This window comes from Mizuhopecten yessoensis, unplaced genomic scaffold (assembly GCF_002113885.1).
Source record: "Mizuhopecten yessoensis strain PY_sf001 unplaced genomic scaffold, ASM211388v2 scaffold10327, whole genome shotgun sequence".
NCBI classification, from domain to species: domain Eukaryota; kingdom Metazoa; phylum Mollusca; class Bivalvia; order Pectinida; family Pectinidae; genus Mizuhopecten; species Mizuhopecten yessoensis.
Window position 1 is genome coordinate 49,460 of NW_018408491.1, and position 7,931 is coordinate 57,390.

The following is a 7,931-nucleotide window of genomic DNA, read 5'->3' on the forward strand; positions in this document are numbered from 1 at the left end:
CGTAATTTAAACCTAAGAAACGTCATTGTAGTATTGTCTTTTAAGCAGGAACTTAAACTCGCTTCATAGTCAATGTTTATTAAATACGAAATTGTATCGCCCATCAGATAGATGTACAAAATCACAGATATATTAGCGGTTAACAGCAATAGCATAACGCAATTCACCAAAATAGTCTGTTTCAGTTTGAATGATGAAAAGTAAGTGATGAAAATTAGTTGTGAAAAAAGGCAAAAGATCAATAAGATATTGAAACAAAGTAATGCATTCCAATAGAATCTTCCAGAAGTATAAACTGAACATTCGATCTGCTTGCCGACAAATAAAGCACTATTCAATCCCGATGCCAGACCGAAAACCCACAGGAATATCACTTGAAGTTTTGGTGTATTTGAGTTTCGTCTTGCAGCAACAACGGACAGGATGCCTCGTTTCCGAACCAGGCATCCCATGATATAGATCCCAATCAGCCCAGAGACCATAAGTAAAGACAGAAGAATTACGACAAATCCCAATCGAAGATCCATATGTGTTGGTATCCATTTGGTGGCGGAAAATACTATCACTATTGAAAGAACAAGCAGGAACAGAACACGGGACGAAATAGTACAATCATAATACCAGGATCCATTCTGTCGTCTTCGGTAATTTGCAGCTGCGAACGGTAGAATGAATATTGACGTCAACAACTTTCCCAACCAGGAATTCATGGTCAAGTAAACACTAAAAGAGAAATATAATAGAAACAGTTTCCTTTTGGAATATTGAGTATTCCTTTACATAATGTCATTGTGAAATAATAAGGATTTATATTTTATCGTTTTGGTTTACGATATGGTATTACATTCATAACAGGTGGTCATTATGATTTCATAGGATTGTACAAGATGGATATATAAGTTCCGTTTTATAAGTTATTGAGAAATTCATACCTTTAAATGCAGATATAGACATTTTTATTCTAAGCGTATGTGTTTGAAAACTGACATCATAATGATATCAGTGAGAATTGGACACTCAAACGTTTAGACCGTGGCATTTTAATTTGTATGCAATTGATTTCCTCGTTTCAGTAAAATTTACGGAATTTAGAACTGCAATAACGTATATACAGTTCACACGGAAACAGCAGACGAATCTAAGATGACAAAAAAGAATACCACGATCCCAAAAACAACCAGAAATGAAACAAGATATAGGTTTTACCACGCATATAAAGAGGTGATACTTTGTCAAGGGAACGTAGACTTTCATATATAATAACAGTCGACAATCCTGTTTTGATTTCAACATGGAGTTCTATATACCCATCAGGGATTCCCATTCACTTAAAATCTTTAAACACGACCTTGTTCTGATTTGGTATATAATAGTTAAACAACTTACAAATATATAGATTTTATCATACATACTTGAAAAGACAGGTGTTGACAATTAAATGAATGCATGTACCCTTGTTTAAACTTAACTCAGAATATTGATTTTTGAGACAGACATAAAACATAATATCTATAGGCTGTATATGTGTATGTGAGTGTGTAGGGGGTAAGGGGGTGGCAGTTGGGAAAATAACTTTACCAACGAACACAAACCAAAACATTGTGTAAGTATAAACAAATGTATTCGATTAAAATGAAAGTTGAACGAAGGACTCTCACATATTATTTCACCTTTAACATTTTGTAGCCGACACAGTTTGCCAAACACGAAGTACACTGCACCATACAATTGATTTTGTCCTTCTATGTCTCAACGTTGACGCAAAGTGCCAAGGAGAAATCCAAATTGGTGAAGATGTGTAAAATCCCATAACTATAATAATTTCAGAAAAGCGAAAATAAGGATAGGCACGATGTAGACCGTGGCTATTATATGATTATTAAGTCTTACCTTATGGTTTGAATATACGCCCGCCTTAGTCTAGTACATGTGATGCTTTGTAAAAAAGCATCTAATGAAGTCTCTCAAAATCTTCCTGCTTTATGCTGCAACAGAGAGCATGTTCACTATTTATACCCAACGAACCAACAAGGAAGGTTTATTTAATGTATAAATATTTAATGTAGTAGCGCGAGATCGGTTTTTGTTGTTTGTTACGAGATCATAAAATAAATTTTAAGATGATATATATTAAGACGACTCTAAGAACGTCTGTGATCGTATGTTTATTACATCAAACACAAACAAACACTCACATATTTTAACATGAGCACGCGATAAGATGTACAACATAAGAAATTCTACTCCTGAATTCTCTTCTTTTTGTTTTAACAACTGTCAGTGCTCTATCGACTCTTAAAAGTATGACTAACAAATTATGTTGTTATGAGAAGTGACTTGATATTTGACGGGTTTGTTACAAACAACGTTCAAATGATTAAAGTTTAACGTAAGTTTTCAACATTCAATACTTGTTATTTTTTATAAACTTGATTTATACTATATTTTGTGTTACTGTATATTTTTCCACATGTCGGTCAAAAGTTCAAAGAACTTAAGATGCAATTTTGCAAATAGCATTACATGTACGTCGATTAAAACATATACTCTACTGAAAAGTTAAAAAGAGATATATTTTGCAAAAATAATGTAACTATTTCTTATAACTGCAATAACTACTATCGACTATAAATGATCACAAAACAGACGTCAATGGGATACTTAAACAAAAATACAAGATATTTTTGTCTCATGAACTACCAGGTGTTAAACCACAGATTGGTGTAACCAAACATGTATCGTAATGACATTTTGTGACGGCAACGTACAACTTTTTAAGATACTTACCGTCGATCTTGCCTTGAAAGAAAAGGTGCACTTTTCTTTTACATACGGTGGCTTATATACCCGTAAGGAGTTTCAATAAACTTTCAAAATTTCTAAACTTCCTTGTTCTGAACTGATATACAATAGTATAACATCCTTGAAATATAGAAATTTTACAGCACATTCAAAATTGACAGATCTTGAAAAGTGATTGTACAAATTGTATTAGGATTGACCTTTATTTTGACAGCGTATACGGTAGTATGAACGCAGTTGGTAAAGAAAATGTTCTATGTTGCGTGTTAGTGCTCATCAAGAAAATGGTCGTTGCCTACTGCGTTCACACTAACGTATTCGCCGTCAAACTGAACGTCATTCGTTATATTGTACAAAACAAACACAAAAAACAAAACTAGTAAAACTTGTAAATGATGTACGAAGGAAAACAATCGAAGGTTGTTATGATGGTAACTACGGAAGCCTTGGTTGCTATGATAACACAGTTCCAGTGAATGAACATCGAAATGAATGAATTTAGAAAATACACTTAACAACACTATTACTCTGCTTTTGATAGCTTTTGAAATTTTAATTAGTTTCAGTACCCGTTTAAACACTTTTGTTCATTGATAATAGTCGTTATGTCCCAGCACTGACAGACTGCTCTGGTCGAATGTTCCAGAACGAAGCCGCCATTGAGTAGATATAATGTATCCCGAACATGTTTCATCATTCCAGATGTTGAAAAACCAAGTGTGCGTTTAATCCCATATATGAAAATTTCGAATATATGAACCGTGTCATTTCTCAAAAAAGATAACTAAACTACCAAGGTAGCACGGCAGAACCTCGGGGACTAGGATATCTACCAGTATATGCCATCTAGGTAGATGAACGTTAGACGCACACTTGTGATTGTGCCTTTGGATGTTGGTAATACATACACAAAGCCAAAAATAAATAACACTAAATATGCAGCTGCTCCATCCTTCTTCACTCATTGGTGATGCTAGAATTTTAAAAAGTTGAAACATAATGGCAGTGAATAAAAATTATTGGAATTTAAAAATTTACAGCAATGCCTGTAAGATACAGACAATTTGTAATATATTATAATCAGTCTTACCTGTAGTTAGTGTATAAGCGTTTTTCTGGTAAGGTGATGCTTCGTAAAACACATCTAATGAAGTCTCTTAAAGTCTTCCTGCTTTATTCTGCAACAAAGGTTGTTTTCACTATTTATAAGGAAATGTAATTTTTAAAAAGGAAGATTTAATCTGTGACGCACACATACGATTGTGCCTTTGGAGTTTGGAAATGCATAGAGACGGCCAACAAATAAATTGCACTGTAACATACAACTACTTCATCCGTCTAGGCCTCATCGGTGATGTTGTGTTGAAAAAAATGAAACGCAAATTGGTCTAAACTAATTTTGAAACAAGATGGCAGTAAATAAAAGCCCAAAATTGTTTGAATTTCAAAAATTTGAGGAATGCTGATAAGATACAGACAGTGATTTATATATAATAATCAGTCTCACCTGTAGTTAGTGTATCTGATACAGGTGATGCTGCCTTAAACACATCTAATGGTGTTTTTCAAAATCCTCCTGCTTTATGTTGCAACAAAGGTGTTTTTACTATTTATAAGCAAATAGGATGAACAATTAAAAAAGGAAGATTTATTCATAGTTTTTAATAGCGGAAAACCGTTTGATGTATTTGTTTGTCTGTCATATCCAACACGCAGGTACTCACTGACATTTGGAAACATGTACGAACACAGACATACTCATAAATTCGAGAACACGGAAAGATACACTTGAGGAAGACTTTTCCCAAATTTTCCTGATGTTAAATAAATATGATGTTGAACTGACTCTCCATCTCCATAATCCGACTCATAGAAACAACTCTGCACTGGTAGAAAGTCGGAAATATAGCGACAGATTAGTTGTCCGTACTCAACTGAACACAGCATATAATTGTTGACAACTGTTGTTATCAAGAGCACAACTCTTCTTGGTAAACACTAATTTATACAAAACGGGATTCAGGTCTCTGACCAACCGATCTACACGACAGAAAAGCTTCCTACACTTTGTCATGTACAACAAAGGAGACAAACACGAACATATCGCAGCCTCCCAAAATACACACACATACACTACACGCATGCATCTTGCACACAGGGGAGGCCGTCCTTAAATGACCTTAGCTGTTAATAGGACGTTAAACAAAATCAAACAAACAAACAAACAAATCATGTACAACATTAAGGAAGCCATGAAGGCAAATGAATAATTAACCATTGTCACGCAAGATTTGTGCGTGTTCAATTGTGCAATGTCATGTTCGTCTAGTTGTAAATATTTATACAATCAAGACATTTAGGGTTACCATATACCCTTATTCATATTCTAGTTTAGATATACATCATTTTGGACATATTTCTCCTGAAATACTTTGGATTAGCTATATGTTATATGGTACGGAAACATTGCATGATTTGCATTGAAGTGTTGAAATGTATGACAATCGAACAAAAATGTTTTATTTTCAGCATATTTGTTATTCGCAAATCTCCTTCTTCCTTTACTTCGCAAGCTTATAGTTTGGCTTTGATAAGTCGATTTACCGTTAAGTTCAGATGTTCCTGTTGGGAAAAGTAAAACTAAAAGTAACAATAGACGCAAATCTGCTTGCATGAGTTTGGTACTTATTGTTGAAACTGAAACAAAGAAATAACTCAAAACAAATAAAACTGCAGTTCTAACAATGATTCTTTGGCATATATAAACATGAACATTTTTACATTTGAAATCTTACTTAGAAAATAAGACAATATGTTTACGAAGGGTTAGCGTATACTAGTTCTGGTCACAACCAGCATGTCAATTTAGGAACAACTTATGTAATGTCACATGGTAGCTTAACGATAGGACACACTTATTTTTAAGTATCAATATAACTTTAATGACAGGACATACTAATTTCAAAGTATTAATATAGCTTAACGACAGGACACACTAATTTCAAAATACAGTTGTGGAATCGCACAACGTTACACAATATGCGGTGTACGCACGATGTGTGCACGGTGTATGAACGATGTGTGCACGATGTGCGGATGATCATTGCTTGCGCACATTTTTGTGCACGATTGACGAACGTTGTGCGATAACAATCGTGGTTGGTGAAAATTGAGGAATGCCTTAACAATATATACGGGTTCGTGTTTAAACATATAAACTTGATTTTTACGTGTGTTTTCATATTCTACCTACATCTATAAGCTTATCGCTATGTCTACACTTTCTTAAAATTAGAAATTGTGTTTTCGGTATTTTTTAAACGACCTTAATCGACACATGTGAAATTACAGCACAGTCCCGTATACAGGTAAACATAGCCACTAAACATAGTCCATGTACCTGGACCGTAGTTTCCCCCCGTTCGGGGCGCTAACGTATTTCGTCGAGTAGGGCAAGGGGTGTGAAAACCCAGACGAAAGGGAGCTATAGACAACTGAATGCAAATAACAAATACTAAACGTCCAGTTGTGTTTTCATTACGGTCATACGGTATTGCATATCAGCTCTATGTATCGGGTACAGGCCAGGTAAAACTCCCGTCATTCATAAAATTGTTATTTACCTGTTCTAGGAGCCAAACCCATTCAACGGTCATTGTAATGATGTGTAAAACTGTTGATCTTCATAACTGTGCTGAGAAATTACAGCAATACACACAGTTTTCAATATTGCATACGAGCTTTCCGTATTTTTTTCATCCCCTAATATTGATTTACAAATTGTAGCCAATCGCACAGTTGTGCGGAGAGAAGCGCACAACGCGGCGAACGATTGTTAAATCGCACAGTTGTGAGCACCATGTGCGGACGGTGTGTGAACGATGTATGCACGGTGTGCGCACGCTATTTTTGGTGCGTTGTGCCGTCACACAACTGTATCAATATAGAGTGAATGCTGGTTAATTGCTGATAGTGATGCCACAGTATATCTTTCTTGCTAAATGCTGTCTACCTATACAATAACTATACCAATGGATCCTTTGTGTCATATAAAATCACACTCCTTGACCGAGTCTCCTAGCTTTAATGATTAATGATAAGTAATATTATACAACATTTATAAAGTGCCCTATATAGTTTGTAAAATTTAGAAAGCAGATCGATCATCATCGCAATGTGCACACAAATGAATAAATAAAGGCTGGTATTTACATGACGTCTTTGCAAAAAGCCTAAAATGCAGACGTGAAGAGGTGAGTTTTGATGTCCCTATTGAATTTGGCCAGGGTATTTTGCTTTCTTATAGCAGATGGTAAGCTATTCCACAACGTGGCCGAAACCCTCCCAAAGCACCGGTTTCCATAGGTCACAGTACGAGATTTTGGGACACACAACAATGATTATGACTCCGACCGCAGTGATCGTAACAGCTGATACAGGGTAACAAGCTATTGTAGGTACTGGGGAGCTGTTCTATTCAGTGCCTTGTATGAGTACACACAAAAATTGTACCGCGACCTGTATCGTACAGGTTACCAGTGCAATGAATATAGCACGGGTGTGATGTGCTCTCTCTTTCGAGTACGAGTAACCAGCCGTGCTGCAGTTTTCTGGACCCTCTGCAGACGACTCGTTAGTTTGTCAGATATACCACAGAGCAGGGCGTTACCATAATCCAACAGAGAGGGTATAAGTGAATGCACCAAAATCGTGCATGCATCGGCAGTTATAAACTGCCGGATACAGCCGATGTTCCTGATCTGGTAGTAACAGGATTTGGCAATAGCGTTTACTTGTTTCTCCGTGTTCAGTAAACTATCAAAGTATACCCCTTGGTTTTTAACAGCTGGGACAGTCTCAATATTTCTGGCACCGACCTTGAGCTGGGGAGCCATTGTTTGCCGACACTTTGGGAAAAAACCCGATTAGTTCTGTCTTTTCCTGATTAAGCTTTAGCATGTTGGCGTTCATCCAGGTACTGATCTCTATCAACTTGTATCCCAACTGTCCTGTGGTTTGATGACCTTGTAAATTTGTGTCATCAACGATGATAGCGAAGGCTAAGGCGACGACAAATTTGGAGTACACGCAGTATTTTCGTGGTCCTAACACCGACCCTTGAGGAACCC

The 7,931-nt window shown here is 36.0% G+C and overlaps 1 long non-coding RNA gene across 1 annotated transcript; it reads right to left on the reverse strand.

Moving 5' to 3' along the window:
• Positions 1-313: 313 nt before the first annotated feature.
• LOC110460130 lies at positions 314-3,970 on the reverse strand. The gene is made up of 3 exons (XR_002463976.1): positions 3,893-3,970; positions 1,891-1,985; positions 314-723 (listed from the first exon to the last, which is right to left on the reverse strand). It is a non-coding gene; the product is annotated as an uncharacterized LOC110460130 (long non-coding RNA).
• Positions 3,971-7,931: the final 3,961 nt, after the last annotated feature.